The sequence below is a fragment of the Balaenoptera acutorostrata genome, chromosome 10, assembly GCF_949987535.1.
Source record: "Balaenoptera acutorostrata chromosome 10, mBalAcu1.1, whole genome shotgun sequence".
Taxonomy (NCBI): Eukaryota; Metazoa; Chordata; class Mammalia; order Artiodactyla; family Balaenopteridae; genus Balaenoptera; species Balaenoptera acutorostrata.
In genome coordinates, this window is record NC_080073.1 from 33,782,233 (window position 1) to 33,806,484 (window position 24,252).

The 24,252-nt window shown below is 39.6% G+C and overlaps 1 protein-coding gene and 1 pseudogene across 4 annotated transcripts in view; one reads left to right on the forward strand and one right to left on the reverse strand.

The window, feature by feature from the left end:
* Window positions 1–24,252, forward strand: part of ERC2 (ELKS/RAB6-interacting/CAST family member 2) — a 974,163-nt gene that overhangs the window by 652,947 nt on the left and 296,964 nt on the right. The window lies entirely within an intron of this gene.
* Window positions 15,583–16,078, reverse strand: LOC103007631 (39S ribosomal protein L22, mitochondrial-like; annotated as a pseudogene).

Sequence of the window (24,252 nt, forward strand, 5' to 3'; positions counted from 1 at the left end):
GAGTGAAAAAAGTCAGGTTAATATATGTAATATGCATTCATTTTAGGATGTGTATGTCTGTGTGTTGTGTATATAGCAGATAGCCGGGAGGCAAAGACAGAAATATTTGGAGCGATATTTACCACTGTCTGAAAATTGTTTATTTTTAGTTGATGAGATCATAGATTATTGTTTTTATTTTTCCTTTTCTATATCTTCTGAGTTTTCTTCTAGCATATCAATTGTGTGTAACAAAAAAAAAAGAAAAGAAAAAGAACCAAAATGTTTGCACGTGACAAAAATGTCAGAATATGAATACATACATGAACAGAAGACCATCAAGATAGGCTTTTAAAAGTACAGTAGTTGCCTGATGATTTGCAGACATGCCTGTGTCTGTGAGGAGAATGATTTATCTCCATAAATTCTTGTCATTGTGGATTATTCAATGTGAAATACATCTTTGGTCTTTCTGTGGAAACCTTCCTAGTCCCTTTGGCACTAGGCTCAAGAACTCGCAGAACTGTTGTCTTCTACCTGAGATGTCCTTGATTGTACCATATTTGGTGTATCTGAAAATGTGTAGAAAATGTTTGTATGTGCATTTCCTCTGCAGTTTGGGGGATCAAAAATGTGGCCAGCTGTTGTTACAGCTACTGCCTTACCACAAAACCTCCGTGATTTGAGGCATCGATGCCAACCAACATGTAGGACTTTTATACTTTTGTTGTGTGGAGAGACAAACGGTCATGGTGTCAGCTCCCAGATATTGGATTGCGATCCCAGAACTCACAGCCAACGAAATCTTTTAAAATACCAGGCTGTCAAATTTAACTTTTATACGTATTTGCTCTAAGTACTGTAAAGTATACGGTTTAAGGGAAAATCAACACCATGGCACCCATGTTCCAAACATTTTCATGCCCTCGTTCTGTCTTTTCAAAGAAGTGACGGCTTATTGAATTTGGGGGCTTTCCCAAGGAGTCCTCCTGACTCCTTGTGTGTCGGTGCCATTCTGAGGAAGACAGGGACTAACTGCTTCCAAGACTCACAGCTCCATGAAGAGTGGCAGCCTGGCCCAGGGGCACGCAGAGCTGGCACGGAGAGCTGTGTTGGCATGGAGAGCTGTGTTGGAATATTTCTTTCTCTACATTTAGGGTGTGGCATAAGATCCTTCGGAAAATAGAGAAGAACCTATGTGAAGATACAGGGAAATTACAAATAAAAAGGTGAATTTTCCTCATGAAGATGCTTTAGCATCTCAATTCAGACATAACTAGCAGTTAGTACCTCCTTCCCACATCTTATTTCCAAAAGCCAGAGAATTCAGTAGAAAAAAAAAAAAAAAAGAGGCTGCATTGAGGGACACAACTGTCATTATTTGACAGGAACACATGTAAATACCTTACTTAAACCATTTTTTCTCTAGAAAACTGAATGATGATAAGAAATCAGTCAAAATTCAGGAGTTTTTATGAACTCCAAGTTTCATAAGAGTTTGTCATTTGGTCATAAAAATTTATTTAAAACTGAGGTACCCACATTTACCTCTGGACATTTTCAATATAGAAAACAAAAGGGTAAATGGACAGTAGAATTGTATTTTCCTCCCCAATTTCAAACAAATAGCAAATTTCATAGTTTTCCCACCCCAAACCATACAGGTATGTTATTTCTAACTTAGTTTTGTGACCTTGAAAGGTTAACCTCTGTGGGCCTCAGTTTTTTCACATGTGAAATGGGAAAATCAGATTAAACTGGATACTTTGTAAATTCCTTCCAGCTCAGACATCTTGGCAGTGCTACCCCATAGTTAGCTATGGTTAATTTCTAATGAAGGTCAGGTTGCCTAAAATATAGTTGCAGATATAAATGGATTATGAATGTAAAAAGGATTATGACAATTTTATTTCAAACACTTTTGGGAAGAGATCTTCCTAGGACACTTTCACCTTCAAACTTCCCCAACAAAAACAGCTGTAGAGGAAGCCAAAAATAACTCATACCACCAATGAGCTTGGTTCAGAGGCTTACAAGAATTCACCCTTCATCTTACATAAAATTCCTGAAGCCATCTTCCAGCCAGCGTGGCCTGCCATTGGAAGCACCCGGAGTTCATTTGCTATTTCATTGCCTCCTTTGTGTGCTCTCCACTATGATTAAAGAGACCAGCTGTTTACTTAGAGTTTTCCAGGAGGACACCAACAGGCACTCAAGCAGCCTGAATTAGATAATTTGTTAGGTTTTCTGTAAACCTTCCATTTTTAAATGATGGTGATGTCTCCAGTGTGCTTCCCTCAGCTGGATGGGGACTGAGTGCTGAGAATTTAACTCTGAACCCCTTATTGCTAAAGCATGAGTTCCCTCCAGCCTGAAGTCAGCCTTACTTCCAAATGCCTGATGTACAGGGATCATTTCACCAGAAGACCCTAATATATGTGCATATTTATTGGGTTCCCAGGACAGTCTAAATAAACCCAAAGAGTCCTGAGAAACCCATGTGTTAGTTAAGGCAAGTCTAAGCTGTAGGGCTCAAAGAATATATATGTTTATCTTTTTCTCTCTTAACAGTTCCAAGGTGAGGGGGTCCAGGTTGATAAGGCAGTTCTCTTCAATGCCATCTGTCATGAATCCAGGTTCCTTCCATCTTGTTGCTCCAACATCCCTTAGCACAGGGGCCAGCAAGCTGTGGCCTGCATGCCAAATTCGGCCTTCTGCTTGTTTCTATAAATAAAGTTTGATTGAACTCGGCCATGGTCATTTGTTGTATATTGTAGGCACTTTTGTGCTACAACAGAAGAGTTGAGTAATTGTGACAGAGATCATATGACCCACAAAGCTGAACATATTTACTGACTGAACCTTTACAGAAAAATTTTGCCTACCCAGCCCTAGCATGGCTGAAATTGGGCTGGGCTACATCCCTATTTAGCAGTCAGAAAGGAACAAAAATGTTATTCAGGAATCATGTCCTTTGACCTTCTCACATCTTACTGTGACAAGAACTTGGTCCACGGCCATATCTAACTGCAAGGTCTCATAGAATGTCTCGCCAGGGAGCCAAGTACCTAAGAAGGAGAAAACACAGTTTGGTAAACATTTAGCAGTCTCCACCATATTAAAATGATCCCTACTGAAAAATAGAATCCATTGTATACATAGTGTGCCTCTTTAGGACATTCAGAATAATTCCCATCATGGAATGCTTACATTGTGCTAGGTACTGTAATAAGGGTTTCACATTTGTTATCGCACTTAATCTGCCCCTCTTTGCTTGAGTAACCCTTCACCAGCCTCCGAATGTCCAATTAAATGCTATTTTTACCAAGAAGTCTTCTTTGATCCCTCTTGTCTAGGGTATTTGTTCCTTCCTAGGACTTCTTTCACCTTTAACACATCTCTCCAGTAGCATCTCTACCTCTTTATTATTATTGCTCACTTCTATGCCTGATTTCCATGATAAGTTCCATGAGGATGGGGATTACATTCATTTTACCCACTCTAGTATCCTGGGACCTAGTATAGTGCCTGGCACATAGGACAGGCATCCCCAACCCCCAGGTTCGCAGAGCGGCACTGGTTCGTGGCCTGGTAGGAACCAGGCCGCACAGCAGGAGGTGAGCGATGGGAGAGCGAGCGAAGCTTCATCTGCCACTCCCCATCGCTCCCATTACCGCCTGAACCATCCTCCCCCACCCCACCCCCAGTCAGTGGAAATATTGTCTTCCATGAAACTGGTCCCTGGTACCAAAAAGGTTGGGGAGCAATGACATAGGAGACCCTTTAGTTATATCTGCTGAATGAGGAGTGGCCATCATGAGGTAGGCACTACTGGCATTTCCCATTTAACAAATGAACATATCCTCACTGAAGCTCAGTGAGGATATGTTGTTTTCCTCTTGGCTACTAGGTAGCCATTTGAAGTACTTAGGGGCAGAGCTGGGACTCCAACCCAGTTCTCTTTGCCTTCCAAGCTCCTGTTCGTTACTCTAAGCCAAGCTTTCTCAACCTTGCCACTATTGGCATTTTGGTCTGAATAATTCCTTGTTGGGGGGTTCAGGGGGGCTGCAGTGTGCATTGTAGGATGCTTAGTAGCATTCCTGGCCTCTACCCACTAGACGTCAGTAGCACCCCGTAGTTGTGACAGATGTCTCTAGACACTGTCAAATGTCCCCTGTGGGGCAGTCACCCCTTATTTATGCCAGATGAGAACAACTGGGCTAAATTCTACTGCCTCTCAATTTTGCTTTGAACTCCAGGAATCCATAATTACCCTGCTTCAGCTTGGTGGTGACTTTGGGGTTTTGTTTTCCTTGCAGTAGTGACCCTCTTCTTTAGCCCAGGTGACATACCGCCTCCTCCGCTCCCTGAAATCTTCCTTGATGCAGCCTTCACATAGCCAGACTTTCTTTCCTTTGTACTCCTGCTGTATGTTGTTTTTATCATTTTCATGATGCTTCATATTAAACCTAGGTGTTTCACTGACTTTCTTCTTGTCGTAGACTGTGAGTTACTTAAGAACTGGGATGCATCTTCCCCAGTTACCACCTGCAGGTGACACAGAGTGGCCCTGAGTCAGAGTTTGTTGAGTCGAGTTGCGTCCATGTGAACCAGACAGAGGCTGAAGATTAGGAGGGAAGTAGCAAGGAGGAATCGTGGGCAGTCTCCTGCACCTGCAGTGTAATCCCATCAGGGCTGTTTGTTTTAGGGTTTCCTAAATCTGAGGATATAGCTGCTATCTCTTTGATAAACTTCTTTCTTCTTCTTCTTCTTTTTTTTTTTTTATTGTGAAGAAGCAATATTTTCAGGACACCCGTGGTCAAAGGGTGCCGTTATTCCTGTGAAATGCACTGCCAAGTGATATCCTTATTATGCTGCCCCAGCCGTCTGTCTCCTGGTGGGACTGTTCAATCATTCACATAGCCCTGAGCCCAGAGTTGGGGTGTTCATGTGGCGATTGGGTACACATGACAGAGGACTAATTTCCAAACTGTGTGACCTCAGGCAAGTTATTGAATCTCACTGAGTGTCCATTCAATCATTCAACCAATATTTATTGGACATCTACCATGTGCTATGCACTGTTTAGGGATATAGCAGTAGATGAAACAGACCAAATTCAGAATCCCTTACTGAATAGAGTCTAATGGGGGTGAGCATGACACCGATAATAAACAAATTAAACACATAAAACATATAGTTGATGACATGGTAATAAAAATTAACCAGAAGATATTAAAAATATATACCTGGTACCTATTGTGACGATTAAAGGAGCTCATGTATGTCACATGAGTATTGACATGTAGATGCTTAATTAAACTTAGTAGTCTCTCTGTTCTTTCCTCTCTTATTTCACTTGTAAAGTGAGAGTAAAAGTATTGCTCCTGTGTGAAGGTGGGGGAGCTAAATGTAGGTAATCCCGATACTAATTCATATTATGTTTCCTGTGGCTTATAACATTAGTAAAGCTCTATCATCCACTTTATCTCCAGTAAGTTATCATATTTCAGGTGGGAGACTTCTTGAAGGAAGCTGAAGAAACTGATGCTTTCAGCAGACACCTGGTCCAAGGACAAAGTGGATTGCCTGCCCTCAAAAAAAAAAAAAAAAAAAAAAACATGCTCTGACTGAAGCAGTGGGAAGAGTGATGGTGGCTATTTCATTTTGCCGGTTGTTACTGTTGGTTTTCAAGATCCACTCCCACTGCAGAAGGGGACTGGATTCTGTTAGTCATCAGAGGGCAGAGTGGCAGAGAGGCTAAGCACGCTGGTTTTGAAGTCGGCCCTGTCTCCTGGTTGGAGTCGTGTCTCTGTCACTTCTTCACAGTGGGTCATAGGGCAAGGAGCTAACCTCTCTGAGCCTCAGTTTTCTTATGAGACACTGAGAGAATTGAAGGAGATAAGGAAAATAAAACAGGTATTTGTGTTTACCTGGCTATTGTGTTCACCTGGAAAACCCAGCAGATTTCCTAATCATTCTCTCTGTCTCTGGGATTAGGTGACCATTCACTGGCCAGAGTGTTCTTTCTCAAGGTAAAATGACAGCGTCGTACCCCATTGTTTTGATAGCAGAGTCTGTTCTCCTAAGCAGAGTACCAGCAGGGCCTAAAGGAACATGGCATGCTTAATGGGTACAATATCCATTAAACCAAAGCTGTAAATAATTACCCTTCAAGGGTAACCTGGATACAAAGTGAATAACTGGTCAATCGTGGCTGCTTTGCTAGACATTGGCAGTGACAGATTAGATTATTATTGTTGTTGAAAATTACTTGTAATTGTTTTCAATCTTTTAATCCCTTTGAGAGTGCTACCAAGCTTTCTAATATTTGAAAATATGCTACACATGAAAATATTTGAGAACCACTACAGGATACAAGATTTAAACACAGAGAAAATAATTTGAGCTTGTACTTCTTCCAGTCAATTGATAGTGACTGCCAGAGTGCTGTGATGAGATCTGTACCAAGGCTGGTCTGAGAACTGAAGAAGTTCTAGGATCATTTAGTGATGTCTGCAACTGTGGCAGAAATGGAGAATGGGGACTCAAGTACAGGCTTTGCTTTCCCTAGACTTACCTGTGTGTTTTAAAAGTTGCTAGAAAGAAAGAAACTAAATCATTACTGTGTCTACTGCAATCAACTCCATCATGGAGATGGCCCAACATCTGTTCTCAAAATGAACCAATATTCCATGACTATGTTTATAGTTTGACACACCGCTACAGTTCACAGTTGTTAACTTTATAGATAAATATTTATAAATTGAGCTCTGTGCAATTTCATTGTGAATTAAAAAATATTGGCAGTTAAAGTGATATAAATCAACAGGGGACCAGATACAAAATATTTTTGATCTTTGCTTGAAAAATAAAAGCAATGCCCTTGCAAAAAACATTACCAGAATCTCATAGTAAATATTCATCTGTTGAAAATACTTTTGATTTGAAGATTTTCATTGGAAACTGGGGTTTCCCTTATTAATTATAATGTTTTAAAAGTCTAGCATAAAGTTTTCTTAGCATTCTTCAGTAGCATTCTTCCCAGTAAACTCTTGTAATGTACATATATTTTCATCTTATTTATGTACAAGTGGGGGATAGGAAGGTTGTGGGGAAAAAATCACTTTATTTTCTCAATGTGATTAAAATTTTTTACAATAACAATTACTTAATTGTACCAAAATTACAATAGAAAGGCAATAAATTCAGCTTGGAATAGTAGGCAGTTAATTATCAACATTCGAGGCCTAGAGAGAAGAATATATTAGAAATTGCAGACTATTGTGCAGTCGGTTGCTGATCTTTCTTTGAAGCCAGACATGACCTTATCAGATTTGTTTAGTATGAGAAATATTTTTCTCTGGCTTCAGAACAATGGATTTCAGAGGTCAAGAATACCTACATTCCACATGAGCAAACTTTTCATCCTTTGAAATCATAATGATGAATAGTCAACAGCCAGCCACACTGTACATCCAGGAGGAGAAACCAGAACACTGAAGCTGGTATGGGCTCTTACAGGCTGTGAAGCAGGAGGCGTTTGTGAACATAAATTGTCGGTGGCTTTGTGAGACTTTGTAAGTAACAATGGGGTGATTTAATCTTCTTTGTAAAAGGTGTCTGACTTTTCGTTAATCCTTCAGAAAAAAATCACCCTGGACTCGCCGATTTTCTCAGCTAATAACTTGGTTATTCCAAGTAGAGTATTTGAAAACTTCTGAAGGTTTTTGTGTGTGTGTGTGTTTATACAGTGGGTAGTTCAACATATGATACAAGTTTTTAATTCTTAATAAACTTCTTATAGGTCACCCGTGAAAACCTAATATCTCATCCTTATTTGAAATAAGGCATTCTCTACCTTTTAGAAATCACTCAGCCATGATGCATTTTCGATGTCATGTGTCAGTTGATCAGAACTAAGATGGTTTTGTTAAACTATATTTTCTTGATAAGCATACAATAGACATATGCTTATAAAAAATGATACAGTTTTTCCTTCTTCTGTTTCCCTGCCTGGTGGGGAGGGGGGTCTCCCTCATCCCAACTCTGATCTCCTTCTCCCTGACACTTGAGATCACTATTCTAAATAATATCCTCAATTATTTATGACCTATTCATAGATAATGAATGAGCAAGCATAGTACCCTGGCACACAGTAAACATTTAATAAGCGTTTGTTGAAAAAAGGAATATTTAAATGTGGTATAAGCAGTTAATATTATTTGGGATATTAAATTTGTATCTATAAATTTATAAATGAGTAAATTTGACTTTCTGTGAATTTTTGATATACATACTGTGATATCCAATACAAAATCCATTCATACGATCAGCTTGGGCCTTAAATATATTGGTTATATGTTCATTTCCTCCTGATGTTTTTTTCCCACTTTTATGTTCTCTAGGGTAGTGGTCCTCGGAGTGTGATCCCCGGGCCAGCAGGGCCAGCATCACCCAGGATTTGTTAGGAATGCAAATTCTTGGGCTTCATCCCAGGCTTACTGAATCAGAAGCTCTGGGAGTGGGGTGCAGCCATCTGTGTGGTAACAAGCTCTCCAAGTAGGGCTGGCTTCATAGCCATGTGATTTGTGCAGTCACACAGGACTGGGGTTTTAAAAGAGACTTGTGCTTGGTTTAATGGTTCTGCTGTCATCTTGGAATTCTTAATAATTTCTTAGCAACAGGCCTACATTTTCATTTTGCTCTGAACCCTGCCATAATATACCCTGTCCTGATGCCAGGTGATACCCATGTATACTCAGAGTTTGAGAACCTTCCTCTTTGAGAAATATTCAGGTTCCCTCTGAGTATCTAATCAGTTGCCCATTTTATTATAAATTACAGCCTATCCAAATTTTTCTAAGCAAGTTGGTCCTCAGGCAAGTTACTACTAAGTTGTGTTAACATTTCTCTTAACTTAGTAATCTGGGCTTTCGCAAACTTTTGGACATTTGGCTTTCTATAGCAACTGCCTTATAGTGGCCAGAAGTAGAGAGTTCCTGACTTTTCATATCCATCTTGGACCTTCTTTTTCCTGGTTACCCAGAAAGTGTTCTTATAGCAACCTTTTCTGAGCCCATCTGGTACTGCCAAACGGTTAATCAGTTTTGTTTCCATAACAAATTACCCAGGTCTCTGGGTTTATGGGTGTTTAAAAAAAATCTCTCCGTGTAGGGGTTGTTCACAGACATTGTGTTATATAACATGGAATCACAGTGAGTAGGTCAATCAGGGCCTCAATAGAAACAGATATTTCAAATTAAGATAATTCAAGAAGCATTTATTTACAAAGGAATTAATTCCAAAGGTATGGTATAGGGGAACAATTAGGGCTTGTGCAGGAACCCCGGGCTATAGCGGCAGAAATGTCACCATTTCTAGGCCCAAAGAGACAAGGGAAGGAGAGGTTCCCAGAACCTGGAAAAAGAGAGTCACATGGGGCTGCTTTGAGAGGGATAGTAACCTTCTGTCAAGGGACACAGCTAGTCTGAAGTGAACTCACAGGGAGGGAACCAGAGAAATAAATGTGCTGACCTCACTCTCCTGCCTGCAATCCAGTTAGCTTAATTCTACTGGAAGCCCGAGGGCAGAGAGCACACTGATGTGACCTGAGTACATCAACCTGTGGGGAAGGAAGCAAGGAGAGAAGAATGGAGATGGATCCAGAGGGACAAATGGAAAATATCTGGCATAGTTAATTCCACTCACCTCCTGGCATCTACTCTCAACCTTCCTTCATGTGAAAAGTTAGCAATCCCAACACAGAATGAAGTCACCTCAGCTCCTGCGTCATTGTGAGCCAATGTCAATTATGTCATATTCCTATCCAAAACTTGAACTACCACCAGTCTTGTAAGGTAGCAGAGGGTAAAAGGGAGAAAAGAAATGATTTAGTGAAACAAACATAACTGCTGTAGTCCCCATCTCTATAGCCGGCCATGAAGCCTTGTTGGTAACCATGGTTTGCTTCTTCCATCACCTCTTGTACGATCCCCATACCTTCTGCTGGCACTTCAGCTGGATAGGGTTCATGACTTCACTGGGTGACCCATACCTTCTTTCCTGCAAGATCTAAGTCCTTGATGGCCTGGGCTTATTGGGTTGCCACAGTTTTACACTTTCATTTAAGGGTATCCCCGTGAATACTTGGGTTCTATATATCTCCTTCCTTTCACCCATTGCATAACAGAAATGGTGACACCCTTTCATTGGTTCAGTGGGATGAGAAGCTCAAAATGGCCATGGGACCATTTAAGCTTCTAATTCATCACACCATGATAATGTTCTTTGGTGGAAGCAACCTTCTTCTAGTGCGTTATTAGGTGGTTAAGTGAGAGAGACCACTCGCACCTCCTCGTCTCAGTTTCCTGATCCATGTGTCCTCACTATAGGGGAGATGGCACCATATGTTGGCCTGTGATTTAAGACATGCACTGCATTCCTTTAGGACGGCAACCCAGCCTCCTTGGGTGTTGTCCCCCTGCTTTGGTACTAAACCAGCATTTCTAGGTTATGGGCCCATTAATGGTCAAATGTGTCTCATGGTTGGAGGTGATGTTGTGCAGGCTGTCATGTGATAGATAAGGCACTGTGTATGTCTAAGAATTGTGGTCCTGGAAGAAGTGCTGAAGAAGAGAAGTTAAATCCATAAAGGGAAGATTGTGTCCTGTTTAAGTCAAAGCACTGACCTCTTCAAAGTCACAGAACTCTAATGTCATCAGTATTTCCCTAGGTAGCTTGTTAGTCTACCCAGGGCTCAGTACTGGCCTTTGTTGTGGGCAGATTTGGTACTTGGCTTGGTTGTAGTTGGATAAGCCTTGGTGAGAAGACTGTGTGACTGAATTGTGCATGGCCTCCATCCCTGACTGTGTGGCCAGTGAATTCCCTCTTCTAAGCAACATAAAGATCATAAAACATGTTAACTCTGTTTATCACCCTCCTACTTACATGTTCTTTTCTAGTACTTTAATTATGCTTTCTTTGATTAACATTAGACATTGTTTTAAAAAATTATATTATTATATTAAGATTAGACATTATTTTTTTAAAAACATTCGCAATTATAAACAAACCTTTTTTTATAAACAAAAATTTTTTATTTTTATATAAAAATATATACAAAAATATTTTTTAAAATAATGTTCTTTGTTCATTTCTTCTTACATCTCAAACTTTCCTTCTTAGCTTATAATTCTTTTTTTTTTAACATCTTTATTGGAGTATAATTGCTTTACAATGGTGTGTTAGTTTCTGCTTTATAACAAAGTGAATCAGCTATATATATACATATATTACCATATCCCCTCCCTCTTACGTCTCCCTCCCACCCTCCCTATCCCACCTCTCTAGGTGGTCACAAAGCACCGAGCTGATCTCCCTGTGCTATGCAGCTGCTTCCCACTAGCTAGCTGTTTTACATTTGGTAGTGTATATATGTCCATGCCACTCTCTCACTTTGTCCCAGCTTAACCCTTACCCCTCCCCGTGTCCTCAAGTCCATTCTCTACGTCTGCATATTTATTCCTGTCCCGCCCCTAGGTTCACCAGAACCATTTTTTTTTTTTTTAGATTCCATATGTATGTGTTTGCATACGGTATTTGTTTTTCTCTTTCTGACTTACTTCAGTCTGTCTGACAGTCTCTAGGTCCATCCACCTCACTACAAATAACTCAATTTCGTTTCTTTTTATGGCTGAGTAATATTCCATTGTATATATGTGCCACATCTTCTTTATCCATGCATCTGTCGATGGACACTTAGGTTGCTTCCATGTCCTGTCTATTGTAAATAGAGCTACAATGAACATTGTGGTACATGACTCTTTTTGAGTTATGGTTTTCTCAGGGTATATGTCCAGTAGTGGGATTGCTGTGCCGTATGGTCGTTCTATTTTTAGTTTTTTAAGGAACCTCCATACTGTTCTCCATAGTGGCTGTATCAATTTACATTCCTACCAACAGAGCAAGAGGGTTCCCTTTCTCCACACCCTCTCCAGCATTTGTTGTTTGTAGATTTTCTAATGATACCCATTCTAACTGGTGTGAGGTGATACCTCATTGTAGTTTTGATTTGCATTTCTCTAATAATTAGTGATGCTGAGCATCCTTTCATGTGTTTGTTGGCCATCTGTATATCTTCTTTGGAGAAATGTCTATCTAGGTCTTCTGCCCATTTTTGGATTGGGTTGTTTGTTTTTTTAATATTGAGCTGCATGAGCTGTTTATATATTTTGGAGATTAATCCTTTGTCCATTGATTCGTTTGCAAATATTTTCTCCCATTCTGAAGGTTGCCTTTTCGTCTTGTTTGTAGTTTCCTTTGCTATGCAAAAGCTTTTAAGTGTCATTAGGTCCCATTTGTTTATTTTTATTTTTATTTCCATTTCTCTAGGAGGTGGGTCAAAAAGGATTTTGCTGTGATGTATGTCATAGAGTGTTCTGCCTATATTTTCCTCTAAGAGTTTGATAGTGTCTGTTCTTACATTTAGGTCTTTAATCCATTTTGAGTTTATTTTTGTGCATGGTGTTAGGGAGTGTTCTAATTTCATTCTTTTATATGTAGCTGTCCAGTTTTCCCAGCACCACTTATTGAAGAGGCTGTCTTTTCTCCATTGTGTATTCTTGCCTTCTTTATCAAAAATAAGGTGACCATAGGTGCATGGGTTTATCTCTGGGCTTCCTCTCCTTTCCCATTGATCTATATTTCTGTTTTTGTGCCAGTACCACACTGTCTTGATTACTTTGTAGTATAGTCTGAAGTCTGGGAGTCTAATTCCTCCAGCTCTGTTTTTCTTTCTCAAGATTGCTTTGGCTATTCAGGGTCTTCTGTGTTTCCATATATATTGTGAAATTTTTTGTTCTAGTTCTGTGAAAAATGCCATTGGTAGTTTGATAGGGATTGCATTGAATCTGTAGATTACTTTGGGTAGTATAGTCATTTTCACAATATTGATTCTTCCAATCCAAGAACATGGTATATCTCTCCATCTCTTTCTGTCATCTTTAATTTCTTTCGTCAGTGTCTTATAGTTTTCTGCATACAGGTCTTTCGCATCCTTAAGCAGGTTTATTCCTAGGTATTTTATTCTTTTTGTTGCAATGGTAAATGGGAGTGTTTCCTTAATTTTTCTTTCAGATTTTTCATCATTAGCGTATAAGAATGCAAGAGATTTCTGTGCATTAATTTTGTATCCTGCTACTTTACCAAATTCATTGATTAGTTCTAGTAGTTTTCTGGTAGCATCTTTAGGATTCTCTGTGTATAGTATCATGTCATCTGAAAACAGTGACAGCTTTACTTCTTCGTTTCCAATTTGGATTCCTTTTATTTCCTTTTCTTCTCTGACTGCTGTGGCTATAACTTCCAAAACTATGTTGAATAATAGTGGTGAGAGTGGACAACCTTGTCTTGTTCCTGATCTTAGAGGAAATAGTTTCAGTTTTTCACCATTGAGAACGATGTTAGCTTTGGGTTTGTCATATATGGCCTTTATTTTGTTGAGGGAAGTTTGCTCTGTGCCTACTTTCTGGGGAGTTTTTACCATAAATGGATGTTGAATTTTGTCAAAAGCTTTTTCTGCATCTATTGAGATGATCATATGGTTTTTCTCCTTCCATGTGTTAATATGGTTTATCACATTGACTGATTTGCGTATACTGAAGAATCCTTGCATCCCTGGGATAAACCCGACTTGATCATGGTGTATGATCCTTTTAATGTGCTGTTGGATTCTGTATGCTATTATTTTGTTGACGATTTTTGCATCTATGTTCATCATTGATATTGGCATGTAGTTTTCTTTGTGACATCTTTGTCTGGTTTGGTTATCAGGGTGATGGTGGCCTCGTAGAATGAGTTTGGGAGTATTCCTCCTTCTGCTATATTTTGGAAGAGTTTGAGAAGGATAGGTGTTAGCTCTTCTCTAAATGTTTGATAGAATTCGCCTGTGAAGCCATCTGGTCCTGGACTTTTGTTTGTTGGAAGATTTTTAATTGCAGTTTCAATTTCATTACCTGTGATTGGTCTGTTTATATTTTCTAATTCTTCCTGGTTCAATCTTGGAAGGTTGTACTTTTCCAAAGATTTGTCCATTTCTTCCAGGTTGTTCATTTTATTGGTATAGAGTTGCTTGTAGTAGTCTCTTAAGATGCTTTGTATTTCTGCGGTGTCTGTTGTAACTTCTTCTTTTTCATTTCTAATTCTACTGATTTGCATCCTTTCCCTTTTTTTTCTTGATGAATCTGGCTAAAGGTTTATCGATTTTGTTTATCTTCTCAAAGAACCAGCTTTTAGTTTTATTGATCTTTGGTATTGCTTTCTTTGTTTCTATTTCATTTATTTCTGCTCTGATCTTTATGATTTCTTTCCTTCTACTAACTTTGGGTTTTCTTTGTTCTTCTTTTTCTAATTGCTTTAGGTTTAAGGTTACATTGTTTATTTGAGATTTTTCTTGTTTTTTGAGGTGAGCTTGAATTGCTATGAACTTCCCTCTTAGAACTGCTTTTGCTGCATCCCATAGGTTTTAGATTGTTGTGTTTTTGTTGTCATTTGTCTCTAGGTATTTTTTGATTTCCTCTTTGATTTCTTCAGTGATCTCTTGGTTATTTAGTAGCGCACTGTTTAACCTCCATGTATTCCTGTTTTTTACTGTTTTTGTCTTGTAACTCATTTCTAATCTCATGGTGTTGTGGTCGGAAAAGATGCTTGATATAATTTCAGTTTTCTTAAATTTTCCAAGGCTTGATTTGTGACCCAAGATGTGGTCTATTCTGGAGAACATTCCGTGTGCACTTGAGAAGAAAGTGTATTCTTCCGCTTTCAGGTGGAATGTCCTAAACATATCAATTATTTTAGAGTGCAAGGCTGAGACTGGTTCAGTTCCTCTCTCCGTAATTGAATTCACTCTGAGATATTAATCAATCCTAAACTAGACAGCCAAGCAATAGTAAACATTGTTGGTAGGAGACATAAAAATAGTCATTATTTAAGCAAAATAGAACAGTCTAAGTGAAATGGTTTTTGGAGTTTTAGATTAATATATCTAATAAACTCCTGTAGTTTCAAGTTACTGCTAAAACAGTAAAGGAAAATATAATCCGTCATCCACTGGCCCATGCCAACAGTGAAAGGAAAAACTGAACTACAGAATGCCCTAAAATACTGCACTGAAACAATGTGCAGGGATGCTCCCCTCTACCACCCCCTCCCCCAGTTCCAGGAGAGAAATCAAGTGAAATAATAAGGACAAGCTTTCTTATCCTATAACTTTCTACTCAAGTCCAGTATCAAAACTACCACCAGCAGGGCACAAGCTAGAAAGCTAACATTCCTTTCAAACAGCACTCAAAAAAGCCTTCTGAATTATATAGTGTGTCACTACGTTTAAAGCTGATTTCTCCTTCCTAGTTGCAAATACGTAATATATACCCAGAGGCTCAAGAGAGGTGGGCAGAGCTTTATAAATATTCATGTAAAACTAGCAGTTGTACTTCATATTTCAGTAATTCAATGACAAATCATAAAAAGCATCTGTCTTTAATTTTTGTTGGTTTTAGGAAATAAATGGTAAAATATATACACTGTGGAGTCTTAATACCCCCATCATAGAGTGTGAATGATGGTCCAGTTGCGAAGCTCCTGGATATACTCTTTGGAGTGGGCAACTGCTGTCTTTGGTGCCTCAGTTGGAGGTGGAGGGCCTTCCACAAACTTCACAAAATAATGGCAAAAAACCTTCTCCATAATCCCAAAGCAACCTCTGCCATGGTGCTGGATGCATTTCAGGTACTGGCCTCGCCCTGAGGTGGACTCAGCTATATATAAATTGGATCTGAATTCCACACTGTGGTCTCTCACTGACATATCTTGTGCTTCTAAGAGAACCTCTTTAATTATCTGGGCCCCTTTTGTGTCACTGAATTCAGCTGAGCCAGAGCCTGGTCAGTGGACATTCCTTGTATCAATTTTGCCAAATACCACATCTTGTCTTTGCTGTACTTTATTTGTCTTTGAGAATAGTAGATTTCCCCAAGGCCAGCTTCCCTCTCAGATTCTGCATCCATAACGCACCCAGATGATCCAGTATTGCCACCGCCATCTTTCTCCCTCTCTCTTCAGAAGCCTCTGAGCATAGTGTCCTTCTTTGTCCCTTGTAATGGTCTTTATCTTAAAGTCTATTTTGTCTGATATGAGAATTGCTACTCCAGCTTTCTTTTGATTTCCATTTGCATGGAATATCTTTTTCCATCCCCTCACTTTCAGTCTGTATGCATCCCTAGGTCTGAAGTGTGTCTCTTTTAGAGAGCATATATACAGGTCTTGTTTTTGTATCCATTCAACCAGTCTGTGTCTTTTGGTTGGAGTATTTAATCCATTTACATTTAAGGTAGTTATCGATATGTGTATTCCTATTAACATTTTCTTAATTGTTTTGGGTTTGTTATTGTAGGTCTTTTCCTTCTCTTGTGTTTTCTGCCTAGAGAAGTTCCTTTAGCGTTTGTTGTAAAGCTGGTTTGGTGGTGCTAAATTCTCTTAGCTTTTGCTTGTCTGTAAAGGTTTTAATTTCTCCGTCAAATCTGAATGGGATCCTTGCTGGGTATAGTAATCTTGGTTGTAGGTTTTTCCCTGTCATCACTTTAAATATGTCCTGTCACTCCCTTCTGGCTTGCAGCGTTTCTGCTGAAAGATCAGCTGTTAACCTTATGGGGATTGCCTTGTATGTTATTTGTTGTTTTTCCCTCGCTGCTTTTAATATTTTTTCTTTGTATTTAATTTTTGATAGTTTGATTAATATGTGTCTTGGCATGTTTCTCCTTGGATTTAACCTGTATGGGACTCTCTGCACTTCCTGGACTTGACTGACTATTTCCTTTCCCATATAAGGGAAGTTTTCAACTATAATCTCTTCAAATATTTTCTCAGTCCCTTTCTTTTTCTCTTCTTCTTCTGGGACCCCTATAATTCAAATGTTCATGCGTTTAATGTTGTCCCAGAGGTCTCTAAGACTGTCCTCAATTCTTCTCATTCTTTTTTCTTTATTTTGCTCTGCAGTAGTTATTTCCACTATTTTATCTTCCAGGTCACTTATCTGTTCTTCTGCCTCAGTTATTCTGCTATTGATTCCTTCTAGAGAATTTTTCATTTCATTTATTGTGGTGTTCATCATTGTCTGTTTGCTCTTTAGTTCTTGTAGGTCCTTGTTAAACGTTTCTTGTATTTTCTCCATTCTGTTTCCAAGATTTTGGATCATCTTTACTATCATTACTCTGAATTCTTTTTCAGGTAGACTGCCTATTTCCTCTTCATTTGTTTGGTCTGGTGGGTTTTTACCTTGCTTTTTCATCTGCTATGTGTTTCTCTGTCTTCTCATTTTGCTTAACTTACTGTGTTTGGGGTCTCCTTTTTGCAGGCTGCAGGTTCGTAGTTCCCATTGTTTTTGATGTCTGCCCTTAGTGGCTAAGGTTAGTTCAGTGGGTTGTGTAGGCTTCCTGGTGGAGGGAACTGGTGCCTGTGTTCTGGTGGATGAGGCTGGATCTTGTCCTTCTGGTGGGCAGGACTGCGTCCAGTGGTGTGTTTTGGGTTGTCTGTGACCGTATTATGATTTTCGGCAGCCTCTCTGGTATTGGGTGGGTTTGTGTTCCTGTCTTGCTAGTTGTTTGGCATAGGATGTCCAGCACTGTAGTTTGCTGATTGTTGAGTGGAACTGGGTCTTAGTGTTGAGATGGAGATCTCTGAGAGAGCTTTCGCCATTTGATATTACATGGAGCCGGGAGGCCTCTGGTGGACCAATGCCCTGAACTTGTCACTCCCACCTCAGAGACACAGGCCTGACACCCGGCCAGAGCACCAAGTCCCTGTCAGCCACACAGCTCAGAAGAAAAGGGATAAAAAAAGAAAGAAAGAAACATAAAATAAAATAAAGTTATTAAAATAAAAAATTATTAAAAATAAAAATAAAAAAATTAAAAAGTAATTAAAAAAAGAAAAAGAAAAAAAAAAGAAAGAAAGAAAGAAGAGAGCAACCAAATCAAAAAACAAACCCACCAATGGTAGCAAGTGCTAAAAAGTATACTAAAAAGAAAAAAAACAAAAACGGACAGACAGAACCCTGAGGCAAGTGGTAAAAACAAAGCTATACAGACAAAATCACACGAAGAAGCATACACATACACACTCACAAAAAGAGAAAATGGAAAAAAATATATATATCTGTATATAAAAAGGAAAAAAAGAAGGAGAAGAGCCACCAAATCAATAAACACATCTACCAATGATAATAAACTCTAAATACTAAACTAAGATAAACATAAAACCGGAAACACATTAGATGCAGAAAGCTAGCCCCCAGTCTACAGTTGCTCCCAAAATCCACCGCCTCAATTTTGGGATGATTCGTGGTCTATTCAGGTATTCCAGAGATGCAGGGCATATCAAGTTGATTGTGAAGATTTAATCCTCTGCTCCTGAGGGTGCTGGGAGAGATCTCCCTTTCTCTTCTTTGTTCTCACAGCTCCCGGGGTTCAGCTTTGGATTTGGCCCCGCCTCTGCGTGTAGGTCGCCTGAGGGTGTCTGCTATTCCCTCAGGACGGGGTTAAAGTAGCAGCTGATTAGGGGGCTCTGGCTCACTCAGGCCGGAGAGAGGGAGGGGTACGGAATGTGGGGCGAGCCTGCGGCAGCAGAGGCCAGCATGATGTTGCAACAGCCTGAGGCGCACTGTCTGTTCTCGTGGGGAAGTTGTCCATGGATCATGGGACCCTGGCAATGGCGGGCTGCACAGGCTTCTGGGAGGGGAGGTGTGGATAGTGACCTGTGCTTGCACACAGGCTTCTTGGTGGCTGCAGCAGCAGCCTTAGCGTTTCATGCCCATCTCTGGTGTCCACGCTGATAGCTGCAGCTCGTGCCCATCTCTGGGGCTCGTTTAGGCGGTTCTCTGAATCCCCTCCCCTTGCGGACCCGGAAACAATGGTCTTTTGCCTCTTAGGCAGTTGCAGACTTTTTCCCGGACTCCCTCCCGGCTAGCTGTGGTGCACTGGCCCCCTTAAGGCTGTGTTCACGCAGCCAACCCCAGCCCTCTCCCTGGGATCTGACCTCTGCAGCCGGAGCCTCAGCTCCCACCCCCCACCCGCCCCAGCGGGTGAGCAGACAAGCCTCTCAGGCTGGTGAGTGCTGGTTGGCACCGATCCTCTGTGCAGGAATCTCTCCACTTTACCCTCCGCACCCCTGTTGCTGTGCTCTCCTCCGTGGCTCCGAAGCTTCCCCCCCCCCACCCCCCGTTTCCGCCAGTGAAGGGGCTTCCTAGTGTATGGAAACTTTTCCTCCTTCACAGCTCCCTCCCAGAGGTGCAGGTCCCATCCCTATTCTTTTGTCTCTGTTTTTCCTTTTTTCTTTTGCCCTACCCAGTTACGTGGGGAGTTTCTTGCCTTTTGGGAAGTCTGAGGTCTTCTGCCAGCATTCAGTAGGTGTTCTGTAGGAGTTGTTCCACGTGTAGATGGATTTCTGATGTATTTGTAGGGAGGAAGGCGATCTCCACGTTTTACTCCTCCGCCATCTTGAAGGTTCCCCCCCCCTTGGCTTATAATTCTTTATACTTTTAGAAGTTCTTTTGGTGTAGATCTGTTGGTGATAAACTCTTCAATTTTTGTTTCTCTGAAAATGTTTTTATTTCACCCTCATTCTTGAATCAACCGGTTTCAGGTAGAAAGTTGTTTTCTCTCAGCCATATATTATTTCACTAACTTCAAGGTTCTGCTGTTGCTGTGGAAACGTGTGCTATCTGGCTAATTATAAGTGACTAGCTTTCCTCTGTGTTGTTTTTATTCTTACTATAATATACGGATGTAAATTTTATTTTATTTATTCTGCTTCCTATATGTATGAATTCATATCTTTCACCAATTCTGTATAGTTCTCAGCTGTTCTCTCTTCAAATATCACCTACCATTTGTGTCTCTCTTTATGGGACTGCAATTACATGTGTGTCTGTCCTCCGTATTGCTTAACATCCCATACTCACTTTCCCTATTCTAGTCTCTCTGAGCTGTATTCTGGGTTATTTCTCTATTTATTCCTTCCAGTTCACCCATTCTCTCTTCAGTACTCTCTAATCTGTGACTAAACCCATTCATTGAGGTTTTTTTGTTTTTTGTTTTTGTTGCTGTTGTTTCTCAGCATATCATTGAGTGTTTTTTTAAAATTTAATTTAATTTATTTTTTATACAGCAGGTTCTTATTAGTTATCTATTTTACACATATTAGTGTATATATGTCAATCCCAATCTCCCAGTTCATCCCACCCCTCCTGTACCCTGCTTTCCCCTCTTGGTGGCCATACGTTTATTCTCTACATCTGTGTCTCTATTTCTGCCTTGCAAACTAGTTCATCATTGAGTTTTTTAGATTAACAATTGTATTTTTTTATCCTCCAAAGTCCAGAGTTTAGTTTGGATTTTCCAAACCTTCCTAGTCTCTTTTTGCATGCTCTTTTTATTTAATTCTTTTATTTATTTCTTTAAGCATTTTATAAACAGCTATTTTATAGTCTATAGTTAATCATTACAATATCTGAAGCCATTATGTATGTATAGCTAAATTCACACTTATTCTCAGGTAATTCTACTGTCTTTTGCTCGTTGATGATTAGTTTCCTTATATACTTGGTAAACTTTGTGGATTTATAAATGGCAAATATTAGTGGGAGCCATAAGTGACTAAAATAGAGATTCTTTTCTCCAGAGAAAATTTGTTTTTGCCTGTTCTGGGAGCAAGGGCTGCTACTAATCTAGGACCACTTAGTTCTTTTAATAATCCTGGTTTAATCAGGGCTTTCAGGTTAAGCCCCTCCAACTTGCCACTGGATTAGTCTCTCAGTTGTACAAGTGACCTTGCTGTTTGCTCTCAGAGCAACCCCAGCTATTTATGTGGGCTTTCAGCACACTATTCTGGTTTCAGCTCAGTTTTGGAGTTTTGTTTGTTTATTTTAGTCCTTTAGAGGTTTTCCTTACTTCCCATGAGCCCAACAATGCAATAAAAATTATGTTTTGAAAGGGCCCTTCATAGCATCATAGTCAGCCATGATGCTGGAAGCAGAAGTTTCTTATTTCATATGCCCAATGTGCACACACTATTAATAGAAATAATTTCTAAAAAATCTTTAAATATTTTGTCTGTCAGTCTTAATTTTACAATATTGCTGCATTGTAGGTTTTCCAGGATTTTCATTTTAACCCATCTCCCAAAGATTTTCAAGTGAAATCCCATTACTGATTACCAAGGAAATGCAAGATGGTTTACCTTTTTTTCTTTTTTTTTTACTTAAAAATTACATTTATTCACATCTTGATATTCAGAGGAGACTTTATTTGAGTTGCTGTATTTTATGTGGAATCCAAGAAAAAGTAGGTTTGGGGCCTGAATTACAGAGAAAATTACCTCCCCCTCCCCCCACTTTTTTGTAGCAATTAAGTGCTGCTTCTGAAGATCATATTACTTTAAAAAAATAGGCTTTTCTTTTTAGAGCAGTTTTAGGTTTACAGCCAAATTGAGTGAAAAGTACAGAAAATTTCCATATACTCCCTGCCCTCACACATGCATAGCCTCCTCCATTATCAACACCTCCCACCAGAGTTGTACATTTGCTACAACTGATGAACTTACATTGACACATCATGATCACCCAGAGTCCATAGTTTACCTTAGGGTCCATTCTTGGTATTGTACACACTTTGGGCTTGGACAAATTTATAATGACATATATCCACCATTAGAGTATCATACTGAGTAGTTTCACTGTCCTAAAATCCTGTGTGCTCCGCCTGTTCATTCCTAGCTCTCCCTAACCCTTGGCAACCACTGATCTTTTCACTGTCTTCATAGTTTTTCCTTTTCCAGAATGTCATATAGTGGAATCATACAGTCTGGGCTTACTTTATTGTTGTTGTTATATTTAAACATTTATTGAGGATTACTCTGTCTCAGAGTTGGCAACCTTTTTCTTAAAGGACCAGATAGTAAATATTTTAGACTTTCAGGTCTGTTGCAGCTACTCAGTTCTGCTGTTGTAGTGTGAAAGCAGCCATAGAAATACATAAACAAATGAATGTGGCTGTGTTCCATTGGAACTTTGATTACAGAAATAGGCAGTGGGCCCATGAGCTGTAGTTTACTGACACCTGATCTATTCTAAGCTCTGGATCGTGGGTTTTTTGTTTTTTTGGTTTTTTTTTTTTTTTTTTGCATATTGAATCTTCACTGATATTCACCAACCTTGTTTCGAACGTTCTGCCTTCTTACACAGTCCACAAAAGACACAGTGGTCCACTTTCTTTCTCAAAAAAGCCAGGCTTTGCCTGCTTAGGGCTTTTACACATGCAGTTCCCCTTCCTGGAATGCCCTTCCACATGCCCTATGTCTGCTTCCTCCATTATAGCTTCAGATCATAACCTAAATGCTTCCTGCTCAAGAGGATTTCCTTGATTTCCCTCTGTAAAGCCATTTCCCCCCACTTCTCATTGATACTTGCCAAAGAGTTCTGTCATTTTGTTTTAGAGCACTGACAGAAATTGTAACTATGTATTTTCCATGAGGGCAGGATCCATCTATATTCTGACTGTGTATCTAGAGCCCAGCACAGTTCCTGGCAAATAGTAGGTATTCTGGGTAATTGTTTGCTAAATGAATGAAGCAATCCTGTGAGGCAGGTACTGTTACTAGTATCCACCTTTTACAGATAAAGAGACTTAGATTCCACCAAAGTAAGTAACTTACCCAAAGTCGTCTAGCTAGTAAGTGTCAGACCCCAGATTCAATCTGAGGTGGGTCTGTCTGATTCCAGGCCCTGTGCTGATCTCCAGTCCCTCTGTGGCCTCTTGGTTTCTTGTTATGTGCAGAGTTGAAGAACAAAGTTGTCCAGATACTCTTGGAGACCTGTCAAGGGAGTAAGAGGTGGGGGTGGAGAGGTGGGCTTACAGAAGCCTGGTGTTAGTATCAAATGAACTGACTCAAGTTAAATAGGAAAAGGATCAGTTACTTAATTGCAAACAATCTCACTGTTAAGGTACAGCTTTATGATTCAGGGGTCAAAACAGTTTTATGCCAGCAGGATCCCAGTGTTCTCATGGTGGTGAAAGGGAAAGTAAGTAGGAAGGTTCCATTCTCAGTGGAGATCCAGGGCAAAGCAAAGTGCCCCAGCTTATCCAGGAGGTCTGGCAACCATTAAAGAGAAATGACTTCCTAAATTCTAACTGACAGGAGGACTGAATGCATTGTACCATCCAGGAGGCAGAGCCCCCATGCTCAGGGAAATGAATATGGTTTAAAAACTCATGGGATCTTTCCGGTCTGTCCCAAGCTTGGGAATTCAATGTGGAACACTTCTTTAAAACAACAATTTGAAAGAAAGTTAATGTACTTTTCTTGGGATTTTGTAAAGCTGTATTTTGCTTATTAGTCAGTGGAAAAACCTATATGACTAAAATATGTTTAAATGTAAGCTGGCTAATAGAACAGACTCAGGGCAGGAAAATAGACCATTTGAAACAAATCAACCATTAATTTCATATGTATTGCTTAAGAAAAAAGAAAACATTGAAGCAAAGTGAAAATGACATGATGGTCCATTTCAGACATTTGGTATACGTAACATAAATGAATTCTATGCAGTGATTCTGTGAGTTCAGCCAAACCATGAGAGCCAGCTTTAAGGCCTTCATTGATAACCGTGAGTTTAACACAGTTTTGCAGAATTATGTGTTAATTCTCTGAAAGGCATCAACTGTAAATAAGAATATATTACTTTGTCAAAGAAATAATCCATAAACAGAATAAAACTTGTCTGGGTGTGACACTGACTAGCACTTAACTTATGTAGAAATGGTTGTTCCCAAAGAGAAAGACAAGATACTTATGCTCACATATATGTGTGTGAAAACTATCTGTACTAAGAAAAAGCATATTTTTACATCTTCCTGGATCTTTTACTTTTATGCAGTAAACATAATTCATCATTTTCCAAATAGGAATTGAAGTTACAATAAAGCCCATGTCTTCAAGTGTGTGCATACACACACACACACACACACACACATATGCACACACCCCCACACACACCATGATTAATAAAAAATAAAAATTGAAAATGAAAGCCTTGAAAACCTGGAGGAAGTAACTCTGCTAACCACAAAGTCCATTCTGATTACTATGATTGGTCATCAAGTTTGGCCCTGAACTCCCTGGCAGGCAGGGCAAAAAGGGAAACAGGATAAATTGTACCATTTT